Source organism: Mesoplodon densirostris, chromosome 4, assembly GCF_025265405.1.
Source record: "Mesoplodon densirostris isolate mMesDen1 chromosome 4, mMesDen1 primary haplotype, whole genome shotgun sequence".
Lineage (NCBI taxonomy): Eukaryota > Metazoa > Chordata > Mammalia > Artiodactyla > Ziphiidae > Mesoplodon > Mesoplodon densirostris.
The window spans coordinates 19908442-19916288 of record NC_082664.1 but is presented as its reverse complement, the minus strand read 5'-3'; the positions used below and the strand labels follow the sequence as shown (position 1 = coordinate 19916288).

Here is a 7847-nt window from a genome sequence, read left to right as displayed (position 1 = left end):
TAGCCAAAGCAGTCTTGAGCGAAAAAATGGAGTTGGAGGAATCAGACTCCCTGACTTCAGACTATACTACAAAGCAACACTAATCAAGACAATATGGTACTGGTACAAAAACAGAAATATAGATCAATGGAATAGGATAGAAAGCCCAGAGATGAACCCATGTATCTATAGTCAACTAATCTATGACAAAGGAGGCAAGGATATACAATGGAGAAAAGACAGTCTCTTCAATAAGTGGTGCTAGGAAAACTGGGCAGCTACTTGTAAAAGAATGAAATTAGAACACTTCTTAAGACTATACACAAAAATAAACTCAAAATGGATTAAGACCTAAATGTAAGACCAGACACTATAAAACTCTTAGACAAAAACATAGGAAGAACATGCTTTGACATAAAGCACAGCAAGATCTTTTTTGATCCACCTCCTAGAGTAATGGAAATAAAAACAAAGATAAACAAATGGGACCTAATGAAACTTCAAAGCTTTTGCAAAGCAAAGGAAACTACAAACATGATGAAAAGACAACCCTCAGAATGTGAGAAAATATTTGCAAATGAATCAACTGACAAAGGATTAATCTCCAAAATATATAAACAGCTCATGCAGCTCAATATGAAAAAAACAAACAACCCAATCAAAAAATGGGCAGAAGACCTAAATAGACATTTCCCTGAAGAAGACATACAGATGGCCAAGAGGCTCATGAAAAGCTGCTCAACATCACTAATTATTAGAGAAATGCAAATCCAAACTACAATGAGGTATCACCTCATACCAGTTAGAATGTGCATCATCAGAAAATCTACAAACAACAAATGCTGGAGAGGGTGTGGAGAAAAAGGGAACCCTCTTGCACTGTTGGTGGGAATATAAATTGATACAGTCACTATGGAGAATAGTATGGAGGTTCCTTATAAAACTAAAAATAGAATTACCATATGACCCAGCCATCCCACTACTGGGCATATACCCAGAGAAAACCATAATTCAAAAAGACACATGCACCCCAATATTCATTGTAGCACTATTTACAATAGCCAGGTCATGTAAGCAACCTAAATGCTCATCGACAGACAAATGGATAAAGAAGAAGTGGTACATATATACAATGGAATATTACTCAGCCACAAAAAGGAATGAAATTGGGTCATTTGTAGAGATGTGGATGGATCTAGAGACTGTCATACAGAGTGAAGTAAGCCAAAGAGAAAAACAAATATCGTATATTAACATATATATGTGGAATCTAGAAAAATGGTACAGATGAACCAGTTTCCAGGGCAGAAATAGAGACACAGATGTAGAGAACAAACATATGGACACCAAGGGGGGAAGGTGGCAGGAGGGTGGTGGTGATGGGATGAATTAGGAGATTGGGATTGACATATATACACAAATATGTATAAAATATATAACTAATAAGAACCTGCTTTATAAAAAATAAATAAAATAAAATTCAAAAAGAAACAAACAAAAAAAAGGACTGACCTGTACTAAATTGAGAAGTACATGCCGTCTCTTTTTGACACCCTCATCTCTTCTGTGTTTTCATTATCTGACTATTCATGGTCTATCTTTCCAAGAAACCATTAGCTTATGTACTTCCACTCATACTTTCCTTTTTTAAGCCCCTCACTCACTGGGCCAAGTACAACACAAAAAAGGAGGGGCCATTAGCAACCCTTCCCCTTTTACAATCTATTTCTGATCTTTGGGACTTGACTTTTTCAATTCTATGGCTCTAAGAATTCATTTAGAAAATTATTATTGATGCTCATCATAGCTTTAGAGAGCTAGTAGGTTAGCTAAGCAATGTAAAAGTTTATTGGTTCTCTATATCTGGAAAGCACTGGCATGAAAACAAACTGATCCAAGGTTGCAATCAATTCACAAGGAATTTTTATATTTAGACTGGAACATGAAGAGAATATAGCTCCTTTGTCACTGTAATTCTCTTTACTTTGCATATTTTACAATGATTATAACAGCTTTCTCAGTGACTTCAACAGTAGGTATAGATATAGGAAAAGATTTGGAAGGAATTTTTGTAAACATTTATGAAATCATTGTAAAGATTTATGTGATTATGAATGCACTGAATATTTTCTCAAGTTGTCTGATGGTCATTATTACATATGTCCTTTCAAGAAATTGTATTAATTGACTCACTGCCATAACTGTGGATGTGATCTCCATCTAGGAAAGAGGATAGAATGTTTAAGAAAACAGACCGATTCATCTTGGCTGTCAAAACAAGAGATCATGGAATTAATGATGCTAACCTTTTTATTAACATGAACACTCTCATGTGGAACGAGTTTGCTCTAGAGGTCAGTGCATTATGCTGAAACTTCTTCATTCCTCAGACTCATGTTTTGCCTCTTCCCGGTATCTACCCAGGGAATAAAAGAATGAGAGCAAATACTATCTGGAATTCCTCCTTTGTTATGCAGCCCATCAAACTTGATTAAATGTAGTACAAGATTAGACAATATAGGCCATGGGAAAGGCACGACTTAAAGGTAATATGGGCTCCCCTTGTTGAACCATAAACACTATAGCAGCGTTTATTAAGAGACCATTTGTTAATCCATTAAGAACCATCAAGTTTTCTTTTCTCCCTCTTTCTTTCATCTCCTATGTGCTCTGTAAGTTAAGACCATCAAGGAGGTCTGAAATTACAGCATACTGAATTCCATATATATTTTAATTTTTTTTCTTTCCTTCATTTCCCTCCCTCCCATCACATCCCCTCTTTCTTTGTAAGTTTTAAAATTCTTCCTTCATGGGGAAAATCATTTTAACAGACAAATTCCAAAGTCAGAGCACATATTACAACATAAGACAGCACTCCCACCTAGCATTTCAATTTTTTTTTCATTTGTCAAGTATTAAGAGCATTTAGCAGCCACTATGGAAAACAGTACTGAGGTTCCTCAAAAAATTAAAAAGTAGAATTATAACAGGATCCAGCAATTTCCCTTCTGGGTATTTTTCAAATGAAAACAAAAAGATATATGCACCTCTATATTCATTGCAGCATTATTCACAATAAGCAAGATATTGAAGTAACTTAAGTTTCCATCAATAAATGACTGGATAAAGCAGATGTGGTGTATATGAACAATGGTATATTACTCTGCCATAAAAAAGAGTAAAATCTTGCCATTTGTAACAATGGGGATGGACCTAGAGGGTATTATATTAAGTTAAATAAGTTATACAGAGAAAGACAAATACCGTGTGACTTCATGTATATGTGGAATCCAAAATACAAGACAAATGGACAAACATAAAACAGAAACATAGCCACAGAGAACAAGTGGTTGCCAGAGGGGAGAGGGATGGGGGTGCTGAGTGAAATAGGTTAAGAAAATTAAGAGTTACAGACTTCCAGTTACAAAATAAATGAGTCACAGGATGAAATGTACAGTGTGACAAATATAGTCAGTAATAATGTAATATCTTTGTATGGTGACAGATGATAACTAGATTTATCATGGTGATCATTTTGTAATGTACAGAAGTATCAAAACACTATGTTGTACACCAGGAACTAACATAGTATTGTAGGTCAATTATACTTCAGAAAACAAACAAACTCATAAAAAATCACTTTTGTGGTTATGGGGTGTTGGGGGAGAGGGGTTGGATGAAGGTGGTCAAAAGGTACAAACTTCCAGTTATAAGATAAATAAGTGCTAGGAATGTAATGTATAAAGTGAGTAATACAATTAATACTGCTGTATGTAATATATGAAAGTTAGAATAAATCCTGAGTTCTCATTGCAAGGAAAAATGTTTTTATTTTCTTTTTTCTTTTATTTTGTATCAATGTTAAATGATGAATGTTCACTAAACTTATTGTGGTAATCATTTCATGATGTATCAAAGCATTATGTTATATACCTCAAACTTATACAGTGTCTATATCAATGATATCTTAAAAAAAAGCCAAAGGAAAAAAGAGTATTAGAATATTTACAGTATATTTTATATCAAACAATTATATTGTTTTTACTTTCCTTTTCCTGTTTTAGCATTAGATGGATGTAGCCTAAAAGTAGGCATTGCAAAGTTTCCTTAGCATGACACATCTATGTTTGAAACATTTATGATTTGTTTTGATATTTGAAGTCCTCAACAAAATTATCATATAGTTGAAAACTACCCCTCACATCCTCACCACTTAGTTCTATAATCTCCTCTCTCCACTTTTCTGATATCCACCACACAGAACCCACATTGTTCAAGACCATTATTCCTATGAAAGATAAATAAAAGAGGCTATATTTCACTCCTATAGAAATCAAAATATTTTGTTCCATGTTGTAGCACTAATGTTGGGGTTTCAGGAATCAGCCAAGAGAAAATTCAGGGAGAGGACTTCTGCTCTTCAGAAAGTCTGAAAAACTGCCACTTTGAATCAACAATAAAAGTAGGATGAAAGCTGGGTGGGCTAAAGAGAAAGATGGACATTCTCTTCCTTTCCACGTGGTGGACGAGAGCGGTCGGCCTATTCTGCTTGTCCTGAGTGATGCCGGGGAAACTTCTTAGTGACGCGGATTTGGAGTCGGACACGGTCATGGCGAGAGTGGAGATGCCGTGAAAGCAAAATGAGAAGAAAGGTGAAAAAGAGAAGCCAAAATCTAATAAGACTGAAGAGGCAGCAGAAGAAAAGGACGAAACGATTTCTCCCAAAGCTAAAAAGGTTAAAAAGAAAGCAGGGCCTTCTGAGGCTGACATGAGTTCTCCTAAATCCAAAAAGGCAAAAAAGAAAGAGGCGCCATCTCAAGATGACATTATTTCTCCTAAAACCAAAAGTGCGAAAAAATCAAAGGAGCCCTGTGAAAGGACAGTTGTTTCTCCTAAAACCAAAAAACTAATAAAAAATGAGGAGCCTTCTGAGGATGACTTGGGTGCACCTAAGTCCAAGAAGATGAAGAAAGAAAAAGAAATGAATGGAGAAATTGGAGAGAAAAGCCCCAACCTGAAGAATGGATTCCCTCATTCTGGACCTGACTCCGACTCCAAGGAAGCTGCCAGTGAAGAAAGTAACAGTGAGTTAGAGCAGGAAATAACTGTGGAGCAAAAAGAAGGAGCTTTCTCTAATTTTCCCATATCTGAAGAAACTATTAAACTTCTCAAAGCCCGTGGGGTGACCTTCCTGTTTCCTATACAAGCAAAGACGTTTCACCACGTCTATAGTGGGAAGGACTTGATTGCACAGGCACGGACAAGAACTGGAAAGACATTCTCCTTTGCTATCCCTTTGGTTGAGAAACTTCAGGGAGAACTGCAAGACCGGAAGAGAGGCCGTGCCCCTCAGGTACTGGTTCTTACACCCACAAGGGAGTTGGCAAGTCAAGTAAGCAGAGACTTCAGTGACGTCACAAAAAAGCTGGCAGTGGCTTGTTTTTATGGTGGAACTCCCTACAGAGGACAAATTGAACGCATGCAGAATGGGATTGATATCCTGGTTGGGACACTAGGTCATATCAAAGACCACCTGCAGAATGGTAAGCTAGATCTCACCAAACTTAAGCATGTTGTCCTGGATGAAGTTGACCAGATGTTGGACATGGGCTTTGCTGATCAAGTGGAAGAGATTTTATGTGTGGCATACAAGAAAGATTCAGAAGACAATCCCCAAACATTGCTTTTTTCTGCAACTTGCCCTCATTGGGTTTATGATGTTGCTAAGAAATACATGAAATCTACATATGAACAAGTGGACCTGATTGGTAAAAAGACCCAGAAAACGGCAATAACTGTAGAGCAGTTGGCTATCAAGTGCCACTGGACTCAAAGGACAGCAGTTATTGGGGAAGTGATCCGAGTGTACAGTGGTTATCAAGGGCGCACTATCATCTTCTGTGAAACCAAGAAAGAAGCCCAGGAGTTGTCACAGAATGTGTCCATAAGGCAGGATGCCCAGTCATTACACGGAGACATTCCACAGAAACAAAGGGAAATCACCCTGAAGGGCTTTAGAAATGGTGATTTTGGAGTTTTGGTTGCAACCAATGTCGCTGCACGTGGGTTAGACATCCCCGAGGTTGATCTGGTTGTACAGAGTTCTCCACCAAAGGATGTGGAGTCCTACATTCATCGTTCTGGGTGAACAGGTAGAGCTGGAAGGACTGGGATTTGCATCTGCTTTTATCAGCACAAGGAAGAATATCAGTTAGTCCAAGTGGAGCAAAAAGCGGGAATTAAATTTAAGAGGATAGGTGTTCCTTCTGCAACAGAGATAATAAAAGCTTCTAGCAAAGATGCCATCAGGCTTTTGGATTCTGTGCCTCCCACTGTGATTGCTCACTTCAAGCAGTCAGCCGAGAAGCTGATCGAGGAGAAGGGAGCTGTGGAAGCCCTGGCAGCAGCCCTGGCCCATATTTCAGGTGCCATGTCAGTCAACCAGCGCTCCTTGATCAACTCAGATGTGGGTTCTGTGACCATGATCTTGCAGTGCTCAATTGAAATGCCAAATATTAGTTATGCTTGGAAAGAACTTAAAGAGCAACTGGGTGAGGATATTGATTCCAAAGTGAAGGGAATGGTCTTTCTCAAAGGCAAGCAGGGTGTTTGCTTTGATATCCCTACTGCATCAGTAACAGAAGTACAGGAAAAATGGCATGATTTACGGCGCTGGCAGCTTTCTGTGGTCACAGAGCAACCAGAGCTAGAAGGACCACGGGAAGGATATCGAAGCTTCAGGGGACAGCGGGAAGGAAACAGAAGCTTCAGGGGACAGCGGGAAGGCAATCGAGGTCTCAGGGGACAGCGGGAAAGAAATAGAAGCTTCAGAGGACAGCGATCAGGAGGTGGCAACAAAAGTAACAGATTCCAAAACAAAGGCCAGAAGCGGAATTTTAGTAAAGCATTCGGACAGTAATTTGAAGTAGAGGATTTATGTGGCAAAAACAGAACTATGTTCGGCAACAGGAAACTGAACATTATTTTTCATACAAAGTTAAAAGCACATTGTATTTCCTTCCTGACTGCTTGCACAGTCCCCATCTCTTCAAGAGAGACAGGCTTCATCTAAATTATTTCATCTGATCATTGTCATTTATAACTTTGTTGCTACTTCTGTATCGGGTATTCCTTTGGAAAAGGTGTGTGAATTCATTACATATTCTAATGCAGTGTCTATAGATTATAAGATAAAATCAAGCATGTATCTGCTGAAAAAAAATAAATAAAAGTAGAAAAAATAGTGGGGATAAATGAAATCTCCAGGTACAAGAATAAGAAATAACAGTATTTAAAGTATTAACAGAGGAAGGGAATCCCATGAGTAATATATAGAAGCAGATTAATAGGAAAGCAACAAGAAAAGATAGGAATGTTGAAGCTCAGGGAGAGGAAAACTCCAAAAGGAAGCAGTTAATGGGAAACAGTGAAACAGACAGCCCACTCATTTTTAAGGCTAATCACTTTAGCAACAAACATTTAGTTTTCTTTGAGTTGGAGGCAGAAGAATTAGGAATAGAAAGTGAGAAAGAAGACATGTTCCAGGAACTTGGCTATGAAACGAGATGAGTTCTAAAGAAGAAGCTAAGTGGGGGCTTGGTGAGGAAGAGAGTGTTCCTTTTAGTTTTTAAGAAAATAGGATTTAAACATTGTTTACAAGCTAAAGGAGTCAGTAAAGAGAGAAAAAGTTGAATATATAAGAAAAAAGATGTAAGAGTCAATGAACCAAGGTCACCTGGCAGGCAAAAGGGGGTGGGAAGCAGAGTAATGATAAAATTTGTCTTATACAAAATGTATGAGAAAGGACAGCAATGATTAGGGTGGTTGAATTCAGATGATGGTGAGAGTGAGATAAGGATGTTGAAGAA

The 7847-nt window shown here is 37.9% G+C and overlaps 1 pseudogene; it reads left to right on the top strand.

The window, feature by feature from the left end:
- The first annotated feature begins 4509 nt into the window (after positions 1-4509).
- LOC132489035 (nucleolar RNA helicase 2-like) lies at positions 4510-7005 on the top strand (annotated as a pseudogene).
- Positions 7006-7847: the final 842 nt, after the last annotated feature.